Source organism: Propithecus coquereli, unplaced genomic scaffold (assembly GCF_000956105.1).
Source record: "Propithecus coquereli isolate 6110/MARCELLA unplaced genomic scaffold, Pcoq_1.0 Scaffold85, whole genome shotgun sequence".
Taxonomy (NCBI): domain Eukaryota; kingdom Metazoa; phylum Chordata; class Mammalia; order Primates; family Indriidae; genus Propithecus; species Propithecus coquereli.
In genome coordinates this window covers 2,517,573-2,532,636 of record NW_012154729.1, presented here as the reverse complement: position 1 = coordinate 2,532,636, position 15,064 = coordinate 2,517,573, and positions in this window count along the sequence as shown.

Genomic DNA, 15,064 nt, shown 5'->3' with positions numbered 1-15,064 from the left:
CCTGCATCTCCCCTGGGGACACAGAAACGGGTCTCTCATGCCCAAAAGGGTCTGCAACATCCAGGCCCAGTCCTGTCCTAGTGAAGGGTGAGAGAGCCCAGGACTTCTATAACTATAAAGAAAAAATACAGCCAAGGGGAGGATACGGTCACTGTCTGGTTTCAGGAATCTAACCAGAAGTCTAAACAAACACCTGAGAATGAGTTGGATGGATGAATTTAATCTCACCAGATTGGTGCAGGGACCCAAACAGAACCTTGGTGGCTTGAAGAAGGTCACATACTTAATATTTAGAATGATGCCTGGAAATTAGACCCTATTCATCTCCTAAATTTGTTTAACTCCCATCAAAGCAAATAAGTTGTAAAACATAAAGACTGCAGTTAATGGATGCTTTTTGAAGAAGTGATAATCTAGAAATACCTGGGCTTCTCTGAAAAAAAAAATTAGGGAAGGGTGTGTCATCATTGGTGCTGTTCACTGATATTTCTGGTTTCCTCCTTCTGGGCTCAAATGAGGACTGCACTTTCTGTACCTCCATGAGGTTAGTTGTAACCATATAACTTCCTGCAACCAGTGAAATGTGAGTAGAAGTTAAGCCTTAAAGATTCAGTGCAAGATTTGCCACATTTCCTTTCCCTCCCCAACATAGGGTGGGCAAACTACAGCCCCTGCAGATCAATTCTGGCCCACTGTCAGTTTTTATAAATAAAGTTTTATTGGAACACAGTCACATTCCTCTCTTTCCACACTATGGCTGTTTTCCTGCTATAGTGGCAGAGCTGAATAGCTACAACAGAGGCCATACAGCCAACAAAGGCTAAAATATGTACCCTCTGACTGTTTATGGAAAAAGTTTGCCAACTCCTACTCTAGATGCTGAAATCCCTGAGAGAAAACAACCTGGGCATTGTCCATATGGAACATGATGGGCATGTATAAGAACAAAATAAACCTTTGTTGTCTTAAGACAGTGAGATTTTGAAGTAGTTCTGCTGCCCCAGCATGGCTGAGCCCATCCTGACAGGGTAAGAGGGCTCTCTGACACAAATATTAACAGAAAAGGAAAATGTATACCCAGAATATAAAACGCCTTCGAAGAAGCTCTCCAAACATTAATAATGAAAAAGATGCAAATTCAATGTCATTGGCATTGTTCTTTTAAGCAGGTGGGGAAGAGGCATGATCCCCACATGCAAATGAGGCTATTTGTTGGTTAAGCCAGACAAAGATGTGATGTTTTCCCCCAAATTCAAAATGAATCAATTTTGATGTCTAAGGAAGGCCGGCCAGCTTTCATCAGACAGTAGTTTGTTTTACAAGAGGGGTGAAGAGGCTCGTTACAGCAAATCCCAGGCACACGTTGATAAATTCCCAAACTTGGGCTCTCATAAAACTCGGGCGCACACTGCCCGCTGCCTTCCATGCTTCCTGTGAGTCACTGAGCCAGAGGCAGCGCCTGATTTGTGACCTTCAGCCGCCCACCATCCCTCGTAGATCATTTCCACCTAATAGAGCCTTAAAATTGTCATCATTTTCTTTACTTCGACATTTGAAAGAAATGTTAGAGATTGATCCACCACTGGGTCGGCTATTTTGCAACTTCCCCCAGCTGGTTAAGAAGAAAGTCGTTGTAAATAAATGCAGTTTTCCAAGACATTTTAAATGGTAGCGATCGCAGCAATTTCAGCAACACGAAAGGGAGGGGAGAGAAGGGGGTGGGGAAAAAGGAGTGGATGTAATGAGCTATAGGCAACATGTTTCACCCCCAGGGAACCAGGCTAAAGCTTTTCCCATTTCCCTCAGATTGAACACTGTAACTACCTAATAGCTAGTCGGGAGTTTGAAGGTAAAGAAGTGCTCCCTGCCTGGTTTCCCACCAGCCTTGACATCGAATCTAGCTACATCTAATAGCCCCTCGGTGTACCGAGGCAGGATGCTGAGCACTGAAGAGGTGTAGCTCCCTGTTGACCCACTGGCAGTTTAGAGGTGGTTTTACTGGACCCTGGTGGAGAGAGACAACAGGTACCTACACAAGGTCACCGCAGATAAATAGAGGACTTGAATCAAATAGGCATCTGCAGAGCTAGGAATCAATTCAACCGAAACTGGAGTCGGACAGGGAGGGTGGCAGGAATGATGTGCTCCATCTCAGGGATCAGCCTCCAGGCATTCTGTAAAGCGACTCCATCTTCCTGATGCTATGGATTTGTGCTGCTCACGATCGCTTCATCCAAATTCAGCTCAGAATGGAAATTCTTCTAACTAATGCAGAACTCCACGCTCCCTCGGGCTGTGACAAATGTTCTCTACAGGCCCAAAGAAAGAAAGGAAGGGGTTTTTCTTTTGTCATTAGTGCCAGCCTTCTCTGTTAGCCTGTCTGATTTCTTCTAGTCTGTTCCAGGACAATAAGTCAAAATGAGTTCCCCAACCCCTGCAGGGCAGGTAGGAGCCATAAGAATGAAAACAGAGCTGAGGACCCTGATTGAGGAGTTTGAACTGGGTCTCGCATTTTGGTTTTGTCAACTGCCTGGGCTTATTTGTTAAGTTCACAGATGACTTCTATCTAGGGCAGCTGCTGAACACACTGGAAAAACAAAAATTCAAAACAACCTCACTAAATTAACAAACAGTGAGATCCAAAGCCACCAGCAAATGAAGGCTAATAGAGAGCCCCTACTGCATCTTAGATTAAGGGAGGAACAATAAAACTACCCAAGTACAAACAGCATGTGAAAGTGATGTCCATGGGTATGTATGACAGAAGAAGATCTGGAGATCTTAGTGGGCAAGCTCATTCAGTTAGCAATATAACAGAAGAGTTTAACAAGGATATAAAAGACAGAAACTATGAAATGATCTTCATAGATGTATGCATTCCTTTTATTCAACAAATTTTGCTGAATACTTACTACATGCCATATATTGTGCTGATATCTAGGGCAAGGTTCGACAAACTACAGCCCAGAGGCCATACTGCCTGTTTTTACATAGCCTTTGGACTAAGAATAATTTGTACATTTTTAATATAAAATATTTTTTAAAGTATTAGCCTTTTGGAGAGAGCAGTCACTCGACAAAGAGAGGACATTGCCTCTTGGTGTGCAGAGCCTAAGATATGTACGGTCTGACTCTTCTCAGAAAAAAGTTTGCCAACTCCTGGTCTCAGAGTACAAAGTTGAGCAAGAACTGGCCTCTGTTCTCGAAGAACTCACAGACTGATGTGAGCTGTGTAATTGGTATCACAGTACTTTGTCCTTTCCTGGTTTCACATTTTAGAAGCAAGATAGAAAATTTGAATAAAGCTCATGGAAAGTTATAAAGATTAATAACAGAATGGGAAGAAGAATTTATGAGAAAAGTTTAAAGGAATTATTTATTCTCGAGAAAAGGAGTCTATAGGGAGACTCAAGAATAGTCTCCAAATATTTGAGAGTATATTATTAAGCAAAAGGCTTTCCATTGTGGACATAAAGATTAATAGAACTCAGGCTAAAATATTTTATTATAGAGATGGAAGAATTTCCTGGAAAGCTCTTAAACGTCTACAATGAATTGAGGAATCCATTTTCTTTAAGCCTGTAAATCTAGCATATTTTCTCATCTGTCTAGGAGCTTTAAGTGTTAGTTTGAGTGTTGTCCGAGAGGAAGCTGAAGGGCAAACTTGATGCCCTGTATCTCAGCTTGCTCTCCAACTCTTCCCTTCAGAAGCCGGGGCTTCTCAAAAGGAGAAAATCTTTTTGCCCCCGGGCCTCAGTTTCCCCCTCTTGCAAAATGAGAGTCTGACATCCTCTGAGTCTGATTTCTTGGGCCAAAACCTTAAAGCAATTCAGCAGCCACAGAAAGATAAAGAGGTTAAATTTTCTCATCTCCAAAGGGAAGAGGCAACAGATGCTCTTTTATTCTTGATGGGAATAGAGAAATTTTGACTCGATATTTGTTTTCAGTTAAAGATAACTACTAGTTGAAAAACAATAGACTATGTTCACTGGAGGAAGAAGACCAAAGAAAACTTGAACAAATGCCTGAAGGTTGTAAAAGAAAAAAACAGGAAATGTCAAGCAGGCATACACAAAGAAAGACATAAACTAAGAAGACAGAAGTAAGAACTGACATTCCGCAATCACAGTTTACGTGATGGGGTTCTATGCTCCTCTTTAAAAGAGATTACAGTCTTTGATGAGACCCAAATTCAAAATTCAACTGCATGCTGTTTACAAGAGAGTTGCTGAACGCCAAATGACCCACATGTGTAAAACAGAAAGGGTTCAATATAGAACTCGGTTCATCACATTCATGCTGAAGTCTTTAGGAATGAAGTCATCTTATTTGGATGTGCTCTGTGCCTCTGTCCCAGTGTGGCCATCTCTTGCGATTCAGGGAAGGTGATAAAGAAGCTGGGTTTAAAGACAGTTTGCAGGAACTGGCGCTATTGGAGATTTTTTTCTCTATGCTGACTACTGTCTAGAAATCTCCATCAATAAAAGGACATGGATGTTAGACTCAGATAAAGTGTTATTTCACCCCAGTTCCAGAACATTGCAGTGATGGTCATGTTAACTGAACACTGGCTTTTGGTCAAAGGGGAGTATGCTATAATATTGGTTATGTTACATGCTACACGATATGGTGTAACTCAACCCCTCCACTTGGATGTCTAATAAGCACCTTACACTGACACATTCGAACGGAACTCGAACCTGCTTCTTTTACAGATACCCCATCTCAAACGGAAAAGTTGCTCAGGCCAAAATCTTTAGAGCCACCTCTTTCCCCTCTGTCTCTCACACCCTATTGGCTCAACCTTCGCAATATATCCAGAATCGGATTGATTCACCTCCAACGCTACACCTCTGGCGCCAAACACTGTTGTTTCTTCTCTGGGTTATTACGACAGCTTCAGGACTGGTTTCCTGACCACAGCCCTGGGCTCCTCTACTTTGTTCTCAATGCAGCAGCCAGACTGATCCTTTAAAGCTATGTCTCATCGTGTCACTCTGCTGCTCAGAACTCTTCAGTGGCGCCCCATCTCAATCAGAGCTAAACTCAAATTCCTTCAGTGGCTTACAAGGTCCATCTGCTGCCATCTCTGTGACCCCAGCTCCTCCCGCTCCTCCCCCTCAGGCCCCCCACTTCAGCCATGCTGGCCTGCTTGCTGGTCAAGCACACACCGATCCCAGAGCTTTGCTGTTTCCTCCTCCTAGAACTGTCCCCACCCCACCCCCCTGATATCCAGACGACTCACTCCCTCCCATCCTCATGTCTGCAAAAACACCACCGGCTCACCTGTTAGTCCTCTCCTGCTCATCCTTGTGACACGGCAACACCTCCACACCCACACTCCTTAGTACCCTAACTCGGCTTTACTGTTTTCTACGGCGCTTATCTTTCTCTGGTGTGTCACATGCTTACTTCTTTCTTGTCTGTGTCTCCGGCCTCTCGTACACAACCTCCAAGAGCTCAGACTCTGTTTCCACAGCTGTTGTATGCTCAGAACTGGAACAGAATCCGGTACTTATTTTCTCTTCAATAAATATTTATTGAAGGAATATGAAAGTGCTTTGAAAATTATACAGCACCGTATATGGCATTATTACTATTGGCAGGAGAGCCTTTTTTAAAAATCCCCAGGTCATTTTTTCTCTTCAACATATCCTCTTTGCTCCATGGTGAAGAGACTCTTCCTCTACCACCTGCAGATTAGACGCAGTCAAATTTAGTGAGGTAACACCCAGAGGTGATACTCAGAATAGCCAACAACCTGTTCTGCAGGGACCCATGGGAATGGACCCAGCATCCAATCCCAATGATTCCAGCTGAAACGAGCAGGTACCACCAGAGCCACGTCAGCCCGGAGAAATGAGATAAATGACAGCAGTTCTACTACACCGCTATCTTGAAAAACTTGTAGAGAAATAAGCATTGAACTAGGAATCAAAAAACCTGGTTCATTGCTACTCCCCCCAACTCAGGGTTTCTCAACCTCAGCACTATTATTTTGGGCCACACAGTTCTTTGATGTAGGAAATATTAGCAGCATTCCTGGCCTCTACCACTAGATTCCATTAATATTCCCCATCCCACCCCCAGGTTGTGACAGCCAAAAATGTCTCCTGACATTGCCAAACGTCCCCTGGGGTTGAGAGCCCCTACTCCAACTCCTAGCTATGAAAATTGAAATAAATCAGTAAATCTCATGGGTGTTAATTTCTTCCTTTGTAAAATAGGAACAGCAATACCAATCACACATAGTTACTTGAAAACCAAAGAGATGATGTATATAACAAGTATTTAACAAATTTTACCATATTATTATTTTTATACCTATGAGTTTTCACTCCTGACAAATAACTTGAACAACTTATCTTGCTCTAATAAATGACTTTGCCTACGTAGGCTATCCTGATGGTGGGCATACTGCATTTCTACAATCATAAAGGTGAGCTTTTTCGTGCCTTATCAGGCCACACCTGCAAGACACAAATTATCTCCAAATCCATTCCCTGGTTGGTTTCTCGCCTTAAAGAGCATGCCCTTTAAAGAGTACATTTAGAGGCAATCTGCTCACCCATGGTTAATTTTGTGGGCTGTTTATCTACAGTAGGATTTATTTGAGTCTATCTTGGTAAATGTAATGAAGCCTGGGTGTGCTTTCATGGGGATATGAGGTGAAGCTGGGGACAGCACAGAAAAGTCTTAGGCTAGTTTTGGAAATGTCATTTCAGAATCACTTAAATTGGAAAAGTTCTAGACAGTTCTAAAAGAAGAGCTCCAATAAACAAACCCATCACAACAAATAAGACAGAAAACCTATGTCTGCTCTTTGGAGCAGAGGATAGTGTAGCATTTGGTGAGGATTCTATCTTGGAAACTATTAATAGCCTGCTCTGCCAATTTTTCAATCCCCCCGCCCCCGCCAAGGACTAGACAATCGAATTGTGTGGCAGACTGTATCTATTGTGATATTAATTCTGTCTTTCTCTGGTAAAAAGACTTAAAGGGAAAGTAGGAATCTAGGAAGGTGGATATAATTACCCCATTTTACAAACAGACTGAAAGAGGTCTCATAGCCAATCCGAGGTCACACAGATAATAACTGATGGAGCCAAGAGTTGAACTCAAGTCAGCTCCCTTCAGATCCCAGCTTTTTTCATTAAACCACACTGAAATACCTCCACATTCTTGTAGTTCATTACCTGACTCCCATTATTTCACCATCTGCCCCACAGAAAGCGATGGCAGGAAATATAAGTGGGTTTTAATGGGATTGGCACATTTACAAGAGGGCAAAGCCTAAAAATCTGAGAAAAGAAGTCGGGTTGATGTTGTTGATGCTGAGAAACAATCAGGCCCTGCCTGCAGCTACTGCTGGCGAACACCAGGCGGGAGCTTTGCATCTGATCCCTTGGAGGGATGCGCACAGCCTCCTGGAGAAAGTTTAAGCGTGTTGCACCCTGGCCTGCCAGGTAGGATGCACGCCATGAAAACTGCCTCCACCCAGGGGTAAGATTCATAGTATGTACACCTCCCAGCTTGGGGGAATTGGGGAGCCCAAAGCACACACAATTTCAGTTACAGAGGAGGAATAAGTTCAACATCTATTGTACATCACGGTGACTATAGTTAATAATCATATATTGTATAACTGAAAATTGCTAAGAGAGTAGATTTTAAGTGCTCTCACCACAAAAAAATAAGCATATGAGGTAATACTTATGCTAATTAGCTTGATTTAGCCACTCCACAATGTGAATATATATCACAATATCATTTTATACACCATAAATATGTATAATTTTTATTTGTCAATCAGAAAATGGAAAAGTGACCAGGTGCAGTGGCTCATGCCTATAATCCCAGCACTTTGGGAGGCCAAGGCAGAAGGATAACTTGAGGCCAGGAGTTCAAGACAAGCCTGGGCAACATAGTGAGACCCCCCCATCTCTACAAAAAATAAAAAATGAGCCAGGCATGATGGTGTATGCCTGTAGTCCCAGCTACTTGGGAGGCTGAGGCAGGAGATTGCTTGAGCCCAGGAGTTTGAGGTTGCAGTGAGCTATGATCACACCATTGCACTCTAGCCCAGGAACAGAGTGAAACTCTGTCTCAAAAAACTAAAAAGGAAAAATATGTACACCTAGTTCAGCAGAGATGCTGGCCTCAGAGACATTCTACTACACTAATCACTCTTCAGTTGATCATAGGGTGGTCTGGGGATCTCCTGAACGTCTGGATGCTCATACGGGCTTGTAATGACTCCTTACCCACTGGAATAGGGAAATTTCAGAATTTTAACAGTTTGTCCAACTTTTCTGGTACATCCAGACAGTCAGCCCTGGCTCCACTTCCTAGATATGTGGTCTTACACAAATAACCCTTCCACGCCTTCATTTCACTTATTCATAAAATGGAGATGATGATAACGGTACTTATCACGCAGAACTGTTGTGAGAATTAAATGAGATGCAAGTCAAGTGCTATGCACTATTCCTGACCCATATTAGATGCACAGTAAATATTAGCTGTCATTATTATTAAAGGAGAAAGCTTGAAGTATGCAATATATCAAGTAATTCTGGCAAAAATGAACCTGATTCTCCTATATTTGATGTGACTATTTCATATTCAGACTGTGGAATAGTCTGCCCCTCACTGACTCACACCTCCCAAACCTGATAACTGAGTCACCATTGATTCCTTTTCCGTTCAACTCCAGGCACTGTTGCTAATTTTGTCCCTAAATGGAGTCAATCACGGCCCATTCTGTTTCCACCAGTGGCTGGGTCCCCTGGCTTGCAGCTCAAGTTTCCAACTGTACAGCCCTTTCCCAGTAGCTGAAAGCAGTGTCCTGTGCCTCAGCCCTCAATGGCTGGGTTTCCTGTCCTTCAATGCCTGGCAGTCACCAGGTCCCTGACCACATGCTGTTCTCTGGCTTCCCCAGTACCCACTGCCAGCTTGATCAGAACTCAGCCTCTTCAGAGCCATTAGAGTCTGAAAACACCGTTTCCAGATCTTGGATCTTTAGTAGACTGGGATGAAAAGGTTTAGGAATCCCCTAGGTTCTTCCCCTGGACACAGCTCCTTGAGATGAATCTTCTAAACTCACATCTCTACGTACCAACCCTGGATGTGCTATTATATTTGGTTATCCAAAATCCAATTGGGATACGCATTGCTGTGTTCTATTCATTTACAACTTCATTCCCTCAACAAATACATAGTGAGCATCCACCAAGCGCCAAGCACTGGGCCATGTGAACGAGACGGACACAGCACCTGCTCCCATGAGGACACAGGCCAGTGTTTTTCCAAGCAGAATCAAAGAACGCTCCCTCATGGAAAACCCCTTACTAATCCAGATCAGTGTCCAGCCCAGTGCCAGCTGGTGAAATCATTCTTTTTCTAGTAAATTTCTACCTTTTCCAATATTTTAAATGGGACCATATTACTCTTATAATTTTAAAAGTTTTTAATAGATTGAAAAATGCTTGCAGACTGTCTGAGGCACCACCTTATGAAGCAGGGAAGTCCTGGCCATCTCATTGCGACACTGCTGTGTTTCTCCCAGGTAAATAAATACCTGAGTTAACAGCTGCCTATGGTTCTTGAGCCACTGCCCAACATATCTACTCTTCCCTTGAGGTATTTTTCCATTTTTCCCTTCCTGAACCACCTAATACTCCAAAACAGATACTGTGTTTCAAATCCAGCCAATTTCCTCTGGAAATTTAGAACAGACACCAGCTACTTCATCTGGATTCTTTAAAGAAGAGAAGACTCCAATTGCTACAGTCAGTCTTTTAGAAAAGCAAAGAAATTTCTCTCTTGGGGAGTTGCTACATACGATGCCACTCTGTTTTAAAGGGTCTTAGATAAGTCTTCAATTTTGTGAAGTTTAGAGATTAATAACACCTTAGGGGAAAAAATGCTGAAAGGTAGGCAGATCTTGTCACAGTAAAAGAAAAGATTCTTTCCTGCTTTGCTGTGATTAGCTGCATAAATTGCAGTGCGAGTTCCAGTGCTAAACGAATTAGTATGCATCCCACCCAGAGTACTTTATTTGTTGAAGTAAAATGCTTACAATCTTTGCTTGGAGGAGAAAAAAAGGATATGTCATTGAGTGAATATGAATTAATCAGTACTTTATGGACAGAACCCATAATTTTAAAGCAGAAAAAAAAAAAGAGGCGAGGCATTTATCAGGGTCCCTCTCAGCAATCTCCCTCTGTCACCGCTAATAAATCTTTTATGAAATGGAGTTTTGCAATCTTTGCAGGAACATTCCCCACCCCGCCGCCCCTCCCGTGGAAGAAAAAAATAAGTTAGCATTCATCCCTAATATTTTCTCCTCCCTTCCATATTTGAATTTCCTGTACTTGGAAGATCTCTGAAGCTTTTTTATTTTTAAAGCTTTTTTTCCCCAAAATTTATAACTCTAAAACCTCTCTCATCAGAAGAAATAATTCATATAGGCCTTCTCCCAGGAGATTTAAGGAAAGAAGCTGTGTTTCAGGTGAGGAACACATATTTTTAGTAAGTATAATATCCCGGGCCTGCTAAGCAGTCAATATTTATAGATGGAGTGAGGAAGTCCGTAGGCGAAAGGAGTTTGGAAATGGATAAGTGGATAATTAAAGGATACAACATTCCAGTTCTAACGTTTTATAATTTTCCTATCACTACTCACAGAAGCTGCCGCATCATAAACAGCCTGCCGATAACCTCATGATGCCCTGATTTAATTAGGATTTTATGTTCCCACCTGAAGGTTGGGTTCATTAGCTGTAAAATAAGCCACCGGGTGTCTGGATTAAGATTGAAAGGGAACCCCAAGTCTGGAGTGGCACATAGCCAGGTTCTAGCCGCTTAAAGTGCGCAAAAGGACGTGTGATCATTCTCCCCGAGGTTGGTAACTTTTTATTTTTAGCCACAAATCCACAGGCCATTTCTCCTGGTTGGGGCTGGGGCCTGATGGCCGGTCGAAAGCTTAAAAAGGTACATGACTGAGGAACAAGTTGTTAAGAGGCTATTCTGAAGGGTTGACGGGAGGAGGTGGAAGCCGAGTAATGATTTTGCCATTAAGCTTTTCGTTCCATTTTACAGCTTGGATTTATTTACAACAACAGGTGGTGGTATTTGTGGGGAATTGCTTGTTTTTTCATTTGAGAAGGGCAGCTCCATACATCTGCTAGAAGGTGAAACAAAACCTTTTGCAAACACTGTTTCCTCGCTTTGTGCATCACCATTAGGAAGGAAGAATTTGTAGCAAAAGGCCACCCTGCCATTATTTCTTCCTGATGACACTCATTTAGCAGCCATTAAAATGCAAATAGAACTATGATTTTTAGATCACAAAATTAACATTAACGGTTGGATGATTGATTAAAGGTCATGGCAACGGTATAACTTAATTTCTTAGATAATTGTGTTCGGTTTTCTGCAGACTGTTTGGGTTTCCGAATTAATTTTATCTGTTGTTGAACACTGACAGGTGCAGCAATTGGCACGGCCGCCTGTGGGCTCATTTCTTCCCATGGACCTCGCCCTCTTCCCTTCCCCGAAGCCGTGGTCCACAACATACGCGAGAAGGCCACAATGGCCAGCTCGCATCAGCGGGCTCATGAGTCTGCGTGAGGTCACTGGGGGGGTTGTTACAGAGCTGCCAGGCCCCAGATAGAATTCCATTCCATGGCTAATGAGTTTTCCCTCTGAGAACTCCCCGTACCGGGCTCGCGACAGTAAAAAATGACCCCTGCCCTCCCCTGGGCCTGACACTAGCCTCCTCTGATCCCCAGCTGAAGGATCCCATCTCAGACCCATTTTTCTTTAATAGAGGCAATAAGCCATGGGATAGAGGTAATAACACCACCGGCTTTTCGTGTCACCTCTCTGTGCGAGAGCTCAGGCGGTGAACCAGGAAGCTGAGACGGGAAGTGGCCGGAGATTGGGTCTATCTGCTCTGCTTCTCAAATGTCAGAAAATAAAATATAGACAGATGGTGCTTACTGGCAGGCTAAATACCTTCTTCAATCCCAGTAAATACGGAACCCTGTATCGCGAAGCCAGGAGCTCACAGAAAAAGTATTGTAACGCTGAGAGAACTGAGTTAAATGTTTATCATTATTACAATTAGATCTGAAAATGATTTCTCCTGGAAGTTTCAAAGAACTTTGTTTTACCATGATGGATTCTATGTTGCCAACTTCTGTCCATCAGCTGAATTCTGACTCAAATCCTACCCTGTCATTCTTGTGAGTTCTTAGACTAATGCTGCACAGACAATTCCCACCTGACCAGTCCTGCCTCTGAGAGTGTCCAGTCTGGTGGGGGAAGATCCTACATGTGAAGCAGTTAAAGAATAATGCAAACTCATACAGCAAACCGTCACCAGTCTGGACCGGTGGCACACGCCTGTAGTCCCAGCTACTCGGGAGGCTGAGGCAGGAGGATTGCTTAAGCCTAGGAGTTCGAGGTTGCAGTGAGCTATGATGACGCCGCTGCACTCCAACCAGAGTGACAGAGCAAGACCTTGTCTCAAAAAAACAAACAAAAATGTTAGCAGACATAAGATCTTTAAGGTCATAACCATGTCCCATCAGACATCAATCTCTTTACTAATGAATCAACAAGAAGATATAAGATATAATTCTCAGGAGTTCTAGAAGAGTCCATGGAAGAAATGGGACTTGCAGGCCACCACATTGGCTACTGTCAATTTCTCAAAGGCACCATGCTTCCCTCACTCCAGAGCCTTTGCACACGCTGCTCCTGCTGTGTGACATTCCCTCTCCTCCTGTATGCCTAGCCAACAACTACTCACGCTTCACACCTCAGCCAAAAGGCCAGCACTGCATAGAAGGTTTCCCTGACTTCCCATCCCTGACCCCAGATCCGGTCCAGGGCCCGGTACAGGTTCCCGCAGATCTCACCACCCTGACCTCTACCACCACACCCCCCAGTGCATTGCCGGCGTGGCCCACACCACACGACTTATGCTGATTCATATGCTTGTCTGATGGACGTCTCTCTCCCCACTCTAGAATCTAAGCTCCAGGAGGGCTGACAATGTCTGTTTTGCACCACTGTGTCCATTTTGTAGGCCTTCAATAAATAGTTATTAAATGCATGGATAAAGTTTGCTATGTTAGACCTTGGAAAATGGGAATTATTCAAACAAGCAAAGAAGAGCAAGCATGGAAGGTAAGAATAATTGAAAAGTGGGTTTCCCAGGGTGGGCAGGGTGTGTGCAAAATATTCCACTAGCTATCCCGCTGGGGCTCAGACCAGGCAGAGCAGACAATGCTGGGGTTTGTGTTCCCTGGTTGCCAGCCGTTAACCCTTTAGTTCCTGGGCTGTGGAAGGGTGGGCAATCCCAGGCAAAAGCACACTTGCGTTTGGGGTATGGGGGTGCTCCTGGGGCAGCAGCTATCTACCAACAGTTTAACAATCTGAAGATTCTATCAGAGGGTATCAGCTGGCTGACAGCAATCTCAGAGGGGACAGGTACACCCTGGGGTGCTATGCCCACGTGGCCAGAAAGGAAGATAAGCTAAAGTACGACAAGGCTTCAAACTCAGGCATAGGTTTTTTGTTTTGGGGGGTTTTTTGAGACAGAGTCTTGCTCTGTTGCCCAGGCTAGAGTGCTGTGGCGTCAGCCTAGTTCACAGCAACCTCAAACTCCTGGGCTCCAGCAATCCTCCTACCTCAACCTCCTGGGTAGCTGGGACTACAGGCACATACCATAACACCTGGCTAATTTTTTTTATTTTTGGTAGAGACGGGGGTCTTGTTCTTGCTCAGGCTGGTCTGGAACTCCTGAGCTCAAGCCATCCTCCTACCTTGGCCTCCCAGAATACCAGGATTACAGGCATGAGCCACCACACTCGGCCCAGGCATAGGTTTTTGATCTTGAGTTCAGCGGGCAACTTAGGGAGTCACTGTAGATCCCTAAAAGGGGGGAAAATGGTGAAAGACATATTTCTCGAAGGACTGATCTCAAAGTGCAGGCCATATGCTGTGCTAGGCACCGGAGAATTAAAGGTGAGACATAGACTCAGGCTTTTACAAAACCAGGTTTCCCATTTTATAATGCTCAGAGGAGATTCTGAATTTCACAAGGAGTTTAACCCTCCACGCTCAACTGTTAAGAGGCTGGTTTGGGTGGTTGGCTCTTCTGGTCTGTTAGCTTCCTACAGGCAAGTCCTTACCCCCGCATTGATGAAGACAGTGTCTGGCCTTTGGTAAATGTTTGTTGAACAGATAAATGAATAAACGACTTTATTGAAAGCACAAGCATAAAAAGCAGCCCCTAAGTCAGTGCCACTGTGCAGATCCTCCCTCCTCTCCATCGCTTTCTTAAACAATTTTCCCAACGAAGGCTTGTCTTTCAACAGTGTTGCCAAAACCAAAGGCAGCCTAAGCTGTCTCCTTCCTCATCTGCGGTTTAATAAAGCATTTTCCCTGGGTGAGAACAGCCCCTCTCCGGATCCGACCCAGCCCCCTTGTTGGCAAACATTAACTTGGTAAGTTGTATTTCATGAAGTTAACCAGGCTCATTACAGAGAACATATTTCCAGGAGGAGGGACGTTAATTTCTTCTTCATACAAAGAACAAAAATCAATATCGTAAATCCAGGAAATCTGCCCTAAATGTCTCCGCTGTCATCACTCTCTCCTGTGCTCTGTGTAAATACCATTGTGACGGGTTAGCTGTATTTCTGCTCAGGCAATGCGATACCGAAGTGACTGCAGGACAAGTCAGGAGGAGTACTGGCCAAGACGTGATTCCAGAAGGTATTTTGTGACCCGGAATTCCGTCAAATGGCGCCGAATAGACCTTTATCTTTTACACAAGCCCCCATTCTGATCCTCGGCCTGCTTAGAACATCCTGAACTTGGATGGTGACCTGTAGATTGTCACCATGAGTTAGAGGTGGATGAAAAGGAAGCAGTTTTCTAGGGCATGTTTGGATCTCAATATATTCATTTACTCAAACGTTTAATCAACACCAACTGCACATACTGTGTGAGTAATACATTAAAAAGTAGGGCTAGCAGGCACCAA